Raw genomic sequence first — 10,002 nt, 5'->3', positions numbered from 1 at the left:
TAGACAAGATTTGGGAAAGATTCTTGAAAGATTGGAGTCTTTTGAGTAAAGCTTGAATGGGGGCATTAGCTAAAAGACTACAATCTTTCAAGAATCTTTCCCAAATCGGTGTAAGGTGGCCATTATTCACCATCTCCCCCAGAGTTAGATACAGTTTTTCTCAGTCGCTTTGGTGCTTTTCTCACATCACTATTAACATTTGCACAGAAGTTAGTGCAATTCTCAAAACAATTAGTGCAAACTGCAAAACCTAGTGGATGACCTGCAAAAGCACGTCACTTGCTCAAAATGGATAGTCCATTCCTCAAAAGCAGGTATTCATGTCAATGAAACTGTCAGTGTCATCAAAATGAGAAGTCTTGACACCATCGTTTATGAACAAGATAGTCAAATGGCTTTGTCATGTTTTCATTATGACAGTTCTCTCAGTGTTTTCCAATGCAAAAAAAGGTCAGAACTCGGTGACACTACCTGAACATGCTCAAGACAGCACTATACAGTACTTGTACAGCCATTTGAAAACTACAGTAAAGTTACACATTGCTGTAGTTAGGTGAGTAAGTGAGTACAAGACACTAAATGCATACATTTTTACTGTATGCTCTTTGCAATTCTACAGCACTGTGACAGAATTTGATAACTAGTTCAACAATTTTGTATGTAATGACTCAAGCAATGAAATGAAGACTATTAGTTTTATTGGGAACGACTATTCAGCATTCATAAGTATAGTTCATTTTGACTGACATGACATAAGCAAATGATAATGTTAAAAAACAGCAGAGAATCGTATGAAAGCAACTGATACATGTCCAAAAGTATTTGAAATTTGTTCAGAGGAAGGAGAAATTGCTATGAAGTGCACAAATTACTAAATGTTGTGGAGGTTGAACTAATAGTTATGAGAATTTTCATTCTGATCTGAAAAAAGCACCAAAGCGACTTAGAAAAACTGTAAGATGATACATAGCCTTCTCTGGTATCTGTGCATGCAGTAACTCAGTAGGCCTATGAAGCACCCATTTTTAGCAAAGATTAGCATAGCTCATTAATCTCCCAAAAGTGACAAAAGCACTCAAACGTTGTTCTATTTACATGTTGTGACTAGTATAATTAGCCTACAATGTGTACAAAATTTCCATGTAAAATGCAACACTGTGATTTTCTTAGCATAACCTACATACTTGGAACTACATTCTCATTAAAGCAAAGCACAGCTTTTTAGGTGCTGCTTCCCTGAAAACAGTTTGATATGCTTAGAAAATTGCCTATTTGTAGCCTATGTTAACTTTATATGTTAACTATATAACTATACTTATAACTATATAAGTTACAACATGTAAATTGGAAAATGTTGGAGTTCCTTTAACACGTCTGGGTGCTATGTGCTACTTTGAACTGCCCACCTCAATGAATTATGCTAAGCTATGCTAACGGTGGGTGTTCAGAGTCAGACTGAGTTACTGCACGCACAGAGACAAGAAGGGTATGTATAGATATATATACAGGTCAAGGTCTAGTTTGCTTTGGGCACTAGAGGGTAACAACATGGCCATAGGCATACTAAAACACTTTGAGTGTTGAGTTTGTATTTATTGTGTCACAGCTGGTTTTGTTACAGCCTTATATAGATAGATAGATAGATAGATAGATAGATAGATAGATAGACATTTATTGATCCTTTCAGAAACTCATCTTGCATCATACAGCTCATCAGATAGACAGACCACACAACAACAATGCACAACACCAAGTATCTCTACATTATAAAATAGTAAAGTGCAGTATAGGCTATTAATAGTAAGGTGCACTATCATCAGTGACATTTTAATATCATACCAAAGTGCAGCATTATCACACAGTAATCACACCTGAATAAAAAAAAATAAATAAAAAAAACAGGCCAAAATTCACCTCTCGATTTTTCACCATTCTCGCATTAGCATCCTACCCGTCTCAGAGCAAGGGAAGTTCAAGTATAGTATCAGAAGTTGCTCTTGCAGTGTTTTGCCCAGTGGAATATTAATAGTTATTATGCTTACACATTACACACAAATAAAGCACCCCAAGATACACTCCTCTGTTCCTTTAGCCTAATATTCTGGTACCCTGGAAATCCAGAGTTCTCATGAAAGCACAATTTGAATTTGCTCAGTTAGTCACTCTGGCATTCCACAGAGGGCAACAGTTTTTGCATCCATGTGGAAACAGGGGAAGTGCAGAGGGGAAAGCATGCTTGGAAAGAGTGAGTGATGCATTTATGCTTCAGAATTCATGGATACTGCTATAGATACAAATACTTGTGGTAGACTTTAGATGACCTACTTGAATGAATGAATGAATGAATGAATGAATGCAAGGCTTTATAGTTAATCACTGTCTTAGTCACCTCATATCATTTGGTGTGTCATAAAATAGTAATTTCCATTCTTGTACTGGACACATGAAGTCTAAGCCACAGAAAACGCAAAGACCTAAGCATTGGATCAAGTAGAACAGTTTTCTTTTGTCAGATGAAATCTGTGTACAACCCCAATTCCAAAAAAAGTAGGGACATTGTGTAAAATGCAAATGAAAACAGAATGTGATAATTTGCAAATCTCGTAAACTCATATTTATTTGCAAAAAGGACAACATACAAATGTTGAAAATAACAAATTTGACTATTTTATGGAAAATATTGAATTTTGAATATAATGCCAGCAACACGTCTCAAAAACGTTGAGGGCAACAAAAAGCTGGAAAAGTTTAATAAAGACAAAAATCTTCTGTAAATTCTTACATAATATCATTAAAATATTCAGAGAATCCAGAGAAATCTTTGAAAACAAGGGACATGGCTGACAAACAATATTTGATGACCTTGGTCTTTTGAACCTCAGATGGCACTGCATTAAAACCAGACCTGTTTCTGTAAAGAAAATCCTTGTATGGGCTCAGGAAAACGTACGATTGTCCATGCAAAGATGAAATTGTATTTAGACATGATACAATGCCGACATGTTATCTGGGCCTGCATGTGCTCATTTAAGATGGACTGAGGTAAAGTGGAAAACGGTCTTGTGGTTGGAGCAATCAAAATGTGTAATTCTTTTTGGAAATCATGGACCCTGTCTAGGCTAAAGAGGAGAGGCACTATCCAACTTGTTATAGTGCAGAACCCAGCATCTATGATGGTGTGGAGGTACATTAGTGCCTAGACATGTGCATCTTGCACATCTGACATATACTGCCATTCACACTATGCATTTTTCAGGGATGATCTTGAATTTTTCAAGAAAACAATTAACCTCAAAATGGATTTCAACAGTTTGGCTCCATAGAATAAGAGTCCATGGTGCTACAATGGCCTGTATGCAGTCCAGACCTGTCAAACTGGGTGCATCATGAAAAAAAAAACATGAAGACCCCAGACTGTTGAGGAGCTGAAATTCTATATCGGGCAAGAATGGGATAACATTTCATTCTCAAAACCCTAGCAGGTGGTCTGCTCAGTTCCTTAACATTTACAAAATGTTCTTAAATGAAGAGGTGAAGCAACACAGTGGTAAACATGCTCCTGTCCCAACTTTTTAAAGACGTGTTGCTGCCAGGGTAGGAATTTCACTGCGGCCAAGACGGCCATGGCCGTCGTAGCCCCTTGCGTTGGCCGTGAAGCCCCTTTGAAAATCATAGGTTTACAGGCCACGGTGGCCTTGGTGCCCCCTTCTTTCAATATTCTGCTTTGCGTCCTACTAATAGCGATTTTTATTTAGCCTGTGGCCTGTCAAAATAATCTTAGCATTCACAGCGCAAATTAATTTAGTCTTTTACGCATTGGAGAAAGTGACAGCGCAAGAAAGAAAGTGCGTCCAAATTCACCCTTTCTTCTCAGTTGAACTACTCGCGAAGTAGCCTATTCATCACACAGACATCACAAGTATCACATGAAAGAGCTTTTTCTCAGATTTTAAACGATTTTAGCCGATAATTGCTGTGTTGAACGGTTCGCGAGAAAAGTAAATAATATAATTCAATTTAATCATACATTCTACTGAAGGTTTTGCGTCCATGATCTCCCTACCCATTCATCTCGGTGAAATTCTTCACGAACCCGTCTTTTACACATGACAAACCATATAGCCTATCAGAATAAACAGCAGACCTTACCGAACGCAAAGGTGTAAAGCAGTCCCCTGTACAGTTAGCCGTTCAAGAGTAATCCAGTTTTGAATTTGCAGTAAATTTCGACATGCATGGATATCTCCAAATTTGGGCTTTAAGTTTTACAATGTGTTTAAATTGTTCCACATGATTTCATAACTGGCCAAATACAAAATAAATGTTACAAATATCGCCTAGATATTGGTAAATCAGAGGACAGCTGACTAAGAGTTTGTGAAAGTAGCCTTAATGATCACAAAATGCTAAGCATGCATAGGCTATTTAAGTTTCTTAAAGCTGAGCTGTGCTTAAATTTAAATGGTTCAATACATTATTTCATTAGCCTGGCGAGCCTGACCCACATTAAAATGTAGGGTCTGGGCACTCACCGTTCGCAGTGCTCAGTCCGAGGGGCGGGATAATCAGTTGTCTTTTCCCTCTGCACACAATAGCAATAGGATATTTGTTTTCAAGTAGCAGGGAATTCAAGCCAAACCGTTGCAACTCTGCCATCAATCATTATGTTAAGCCCACCAAACGACTCTATACACGATTTCAAAGGCCTGATTAAGTTTCGATTTCTGGAGCTTACAAGCCAACGGAGAGTTGCTAGACTAGCCCTGGCAGCAAATGTAAGTCTAGATTTTTAGGCTATGATTTCATAGCAGGCCAAATATAAAATAGGCTAAATGTTATATATAGCCTAGATATCTGTAATTATTAGATGATCAGATGATTTACAGTTCTATGTAATATGTCATGTTTCATGTTTTTGTAATGTTTCATACAGTGATGCAGGTCTACTGCAGTGAATAGGCTAAATACAACTTTGATCATTTTTATAGCCTGTATAGCTACTGTATAGTTAACTTTAGCCTTGGTGCCCTGATATGTGGCTTTTGTGCCCCCCACCAAATATGCCCAACTGAAGGCAAAGTGGCCTTGCCCCCAGAATGGTGAAATTCCAAGCCTGGTTGCAGCAACACTGAAAAAGGAAAAAGAAGAGTTTCACAGTTGACATTTTGCAGTCTATGCTATCTGAAACTAGATGTACCGCCGAGCGGTACAAAATATGACCGCCGCCCAGTCCAACACATTTTTTCCACAAAAATAAATCACACTGAAAGGCCTATTCTAACTGTCTCACTAAATTGCATTATCCACACTCAATTCTCACTGGTATCTGCTAGACAACAAGTACCAAAACATGATTACCCCCCCATCTTGCCTGTTCATAATTCTGAGAAATTCTTGAATTGTGTGCATGTGTGTGTGTACACGTTTACGTTTATGTGTGTATGTGTGTGCGTGTGTGTGCTTGTGTGTTTGCCTGCGTATGTGTGTTTGTGCATGTGCATGCATGCGTACATATGTCTACTGTGTGAGTATGTGTCATACGTATGATTACTGTGAATGTATGTGTGTGCGTGTGTATCAGTTTATGCACATGTGTGCACATGGAATGGGTTAACATGACCCCTGGAGGCAAACATACGGAAAAAATTGGTCATCCTAGGCCCTACGGTTCTCAAGATATTCACAGAAAACTGTCTGCCCTACCCTCCTTTCGGGGGGTCCAGTACAGCGGGGGGGGGGGGGCTACAGATCAAAACAAAAAACGATGGTTCCATGCTATCCATGTGGAGTAACATGCCCACCAAGTTTCGTGTACCCCGGTCTTTCAGTGTCCCGGGAATCCTTGTTGGTGTACGGTCACTAAATGTACACATAAATTATTTTATTGTAAGGCCCCCCATGAACGAAAGTTCACAAAACTTGGCATGCATTTGGAGGGTGTCATAATGATCCTACACTTTCAATTTTGTGCAGTTTTGACCATGTCAGCCAGAGATATTGTGATGAAAACACCTAATTTTTTGCTTTTTAAATTTTAACTAGGTGGCGCTATACATTAAATAAGTGGTAATGGGATGGGTTGACATGCCCCCTTAAGACCAACATACAAAAAAAAGGTGGACCTCCTAGGCCCTACGGTTCTCGAGATATTCACAGAAAACTGTCTCCGGCCACCTACAGGCCAGTTGGTGTATAGTAACATAAATGAATTTATTGTGTGGCCCCCCATGAACGGAATTCCACGAAACTTGGCGTGCATTCAGAGGGTGTCATAATGATCCTACACTTCCAATTTCGTGCAGTTTTGACTATATTAGGTCACAGATACCTGCGATTACAACACCTCATTTTTACTTTTTTGTGTTTAACTAGGTGGCGCTATACATGAAATGAGGATATGGAATGGGTTGACATGGCCCCTTGAGATCAACATACAAAAAAAAAATGGTCCTCCTAAACCTTACGGTTCTCGAGATATTCACAGAAAACTGTGTCTGCCCTACCCTCCTTTCGGGGGGTGCCGTCCAGCGGGAGGGCTACAGATCAAAACAAACGAAAAACGATGGTTCCATGCTATCCATATGGGGTTACATGCCCACCAAGTTTCGTCTACCCCGGTCTTTCAGTGTCCCGGGAATCCTTGACGGAAATTTGGACATGCGAAAAAGAAGAAAAAAAAAAAAAATCTGACTAAACCTATATGACCGCCGCGCGGCGGTCATAATAATTGTATTATATAGTGTCTGCATTTGTTTTGAACATTTAAACCGAAAAAACTCTAGGGACAGATTGAAAGGGTCTATAAGCTCTGTGATTTGTTAATCAATACCATACTGTAACAAACTGCAAAGTTGTCTCGAGAATGGTTTTATTGGTTATGCACCAAAACCCACGAACGTCATTACACAGGCAACACAAAGGAGGTCAATTAAACAAGCACGATACACAAACAGGGTAGTCACATACAATACACGGGGTAAACACATGAGGTACAACATAAAGAAAGACTATACCAGCTAACGCATACATGACAAGGTAAACGCAATTACTCATACTAAAACCAACATCAACATTACACACACACACATACAGTACACTGCACAGCATTATGGGAGTTCAGTCATGAACCAGCTAGGCTCAGTTCACTACACAGCCCCCCCAAGACTTAGTCTATGTCCCTTTGACTTAAGTCTTACCCTACGTCAGTCCATGAGCCTGGCTGGGACGCGACGCTGGCGTTGTGGGCGCCCCGCTGTGGGGACACTGGCGAGCATTGAAAACAGCGACTCTCTCTCTCTCTGCCAGCGGTGATGCAGCCTGTAGCCGACGAGCGGGCTCCGGTTGAGCCGCGGCCAGGCTCCTCTCCTCCCTCCGGTGGCAGTGCTGGCACTGGTCTGCTGCACACGGACACCTGGACAGGGCGTCCGCGTTGCCGTGAAGGCGACCCGCCCGGTGTCGAATCTCCATGTCGTAGTCCTGGAGCACCTCCAGCCAGCGAGCCAGCTGGCCCTCTGGTTCTTTGAAGTTCAGCAGCCAGGTGAGCGATGCATGGTCCGTTCTCAGCAGGAACCGTTTGCCGTAGAGGTAGGTTCGGAAATGGCGCACTGCCACCACCACAGCCAACAGTTCTCTGCGGGTCACGCAGTAATTCTTCTCCGCTCGGTCCAGTGAGCGGCTGAAGTATGCGACCACCTGCTCGCCCTGCTCGCCTGCTTGAGAGAGGACGGCGCCGACGCCCACGTCGCTGGCGTCGGTGTCCAGGATGAACGGCAGTTGAGGGTCAGGGAAAGCGAGCACTGGGGCCTCACATAGCGCCCTCGTAGTGTTAATTTTGTCACCTATTTTTTAATTTAGTCTTAGTCTTGTGACGAAATGTCCTTTTTAGTCTTTGACATATTTAGTCATTCAAATATAATTTTTGATAGTCAAGTTTTAGTCGACTAAAAGTCTCGTCATTTTAGTCTAGTTTTAGTCAAAAGAAAACTAAAGGTATCTTAGTCTTAGTCAGTTTTAGTCAACACATTTTAGTCTTTTTTTATAACAAATTATTTCTGATTACAATTTGAGTCAAATAGTGTTTCACACATCTCAATTTTCCAATAATATTGTGTGTCCACAGGGCTACTCGTCTGTTATAATTACTCATTCTGATTTATACAGTTATAGCTCGGCTGGGATTTGACCATAGACAGTAAAAGATTTGACTGGACCACTGTCATATTCGTAGACCAGTGTTTCACAAAGTGTTGTCCGTGGATCACTGGTGGTCCGCAAGCTATCCCAAGTAGTCCGCGAGCAGACGTGGTAAAATATAATATAGATGAGTTGTTTGCAATATTGAACCAACTTGTATGTAAAAACAGTTCTGCAACACTGTCTATGTAAGATATGCCAGTTTAAATCATACAGTTTGAATCCACACAATAAGCAAAGTGGTTCAGTGAGTAGGCCTATTGTGTAGACTAATTATAGGCTACTGTTGAAGTAGGTCTAATCTTTTTTTTTTTTTAGCTAGGGTTAGTTTAGTGGTCCTGAAACTGAAAAAGTTTGAGAAACACTGTCATAGGCCAAAGTATTAATGTTTTACTCCGCCTCGCTAGATGGCGATATGCGCCCAAACACAACACATTCCCCAATCAGACTCTCCATCTTAGCCATAGCTAACCTGCTAGCGAACTTTCCATATTAGCTTACTTGCTAGCAAACTTTGCATCATCAGTCTAACTAGTTAAATAATTGACATTACATGATGAACATTTTCGTATGGACATTCTGGGGGATGTTAATTTGTATGAGAGAAGCTTCAACTTTTGGGTATGTAGCATTGTGGCATAAAGCTTAGGTAGTTAGCTTGCTAACTCTTGCAGAAATCTCCAGTGTTCTTGTTCCATGTAGTTTCGTGTTGCAGCCACAGGGTTGCAGCAACAGCACGTAGACTAGCCTACAGGAAAGCTGTTGCGTATGAACTCATTCGGAATATTTTGAAAACATAACAGCTAGATGTTCTGTCTTCTCATTTTGTAGACGAAAATGAAGAGAGATGTTATCTTAGTTTTTATTTCATGCAAAACATTTTAGTCTCGTCTTTTTTCGTCAACAATAATGCATCTTAAGATAGTCTTAGTCAGTGTTTCAGGACAATACTGCCGTCTCGTCATCGTCTCGTCTTAGTCATGAAAAAAAAGGTCGTTGACGAACATATTTCCTCTCGTCTCGTCTGACGAAATTAACACTACTCCGCAGCCGCCGGAATGCCGCATCGCACTCTCGCGTCCACTCGAAGAGCTGGCCTTTGTGTGTCAAACGATGCAGCAGGCTGGCGACTGTAGCAAAGTCCCGGATGAAACGCCGGTAATATGACGCCAGGCCCAGGAAGCTCCACAGCTCAGCACCATCGTGCGGAACAGGCCAACGTCTCACCGTCTCCACCTTAGCTGGGTCGGTGGCCACTCCGGCGGCCCCCACGACATGGCCCAGGAATCCGGTTTGCCTCCGGAACAGGTGGCACTTTTTTGAGTGCAGTTTGAGCCCAGCACCCCGTATGGCGTCGAACACCTTTTCCAGATGTCCTATGGCACCGGTGAAGTCTGTTGCATGACACAGGATGTCGTCCAGGTAAACCACGCAGCATGTTCGTGGAATGCCCGCCAGGACACGCTCCATCAGCCGCTCAAAGTTCGCTGGCCCGTTGCATAGGGCGAACGGAAGTACCCGGAACTGCCACAGCCCTTGCCCGATGGTAAACGCTGTCTTTGGCCGAGCTTCCGGGGCTAGCTCAATCTGCCAGTAGCCACTGCGTAAATCCAGCGAGCTAAACCAGCAGGAGCCGGCAATGCTGTCTAGCGCATCGTCAATGCGGGGGAGCGGGTAGGAGTCTTTCCGGGTTACCTGGTTGAGGCACCTGTAGTCAACACAGAACCGCCACGAGCCGTCCTTCTTCCGGACGAGTACAGCCGGCGCAGCCCAGGGACTACTGCTTGGCTCTATCACTCCTGCCGCGGC

This window comes from Alosa sapidissima, chromosome 14 (genome assembly GCF_018492685.1).
Source record: "Alosa sapidissima isolate fAloSap1 chromosome 14, fAloSap1.pri, whole genome shotgun sequence".
Lineage (NCBI taxonomy): Eukaryota > Metazoa > Chordata > Actinopteri > Clupeiformes > Clupeidae > Alosa > Alosa sapidissima.
The sequence above is the reverse complement of the archived record's forward strand: the minus strand, read 5'-3'. Positions refer to the sequence as shown.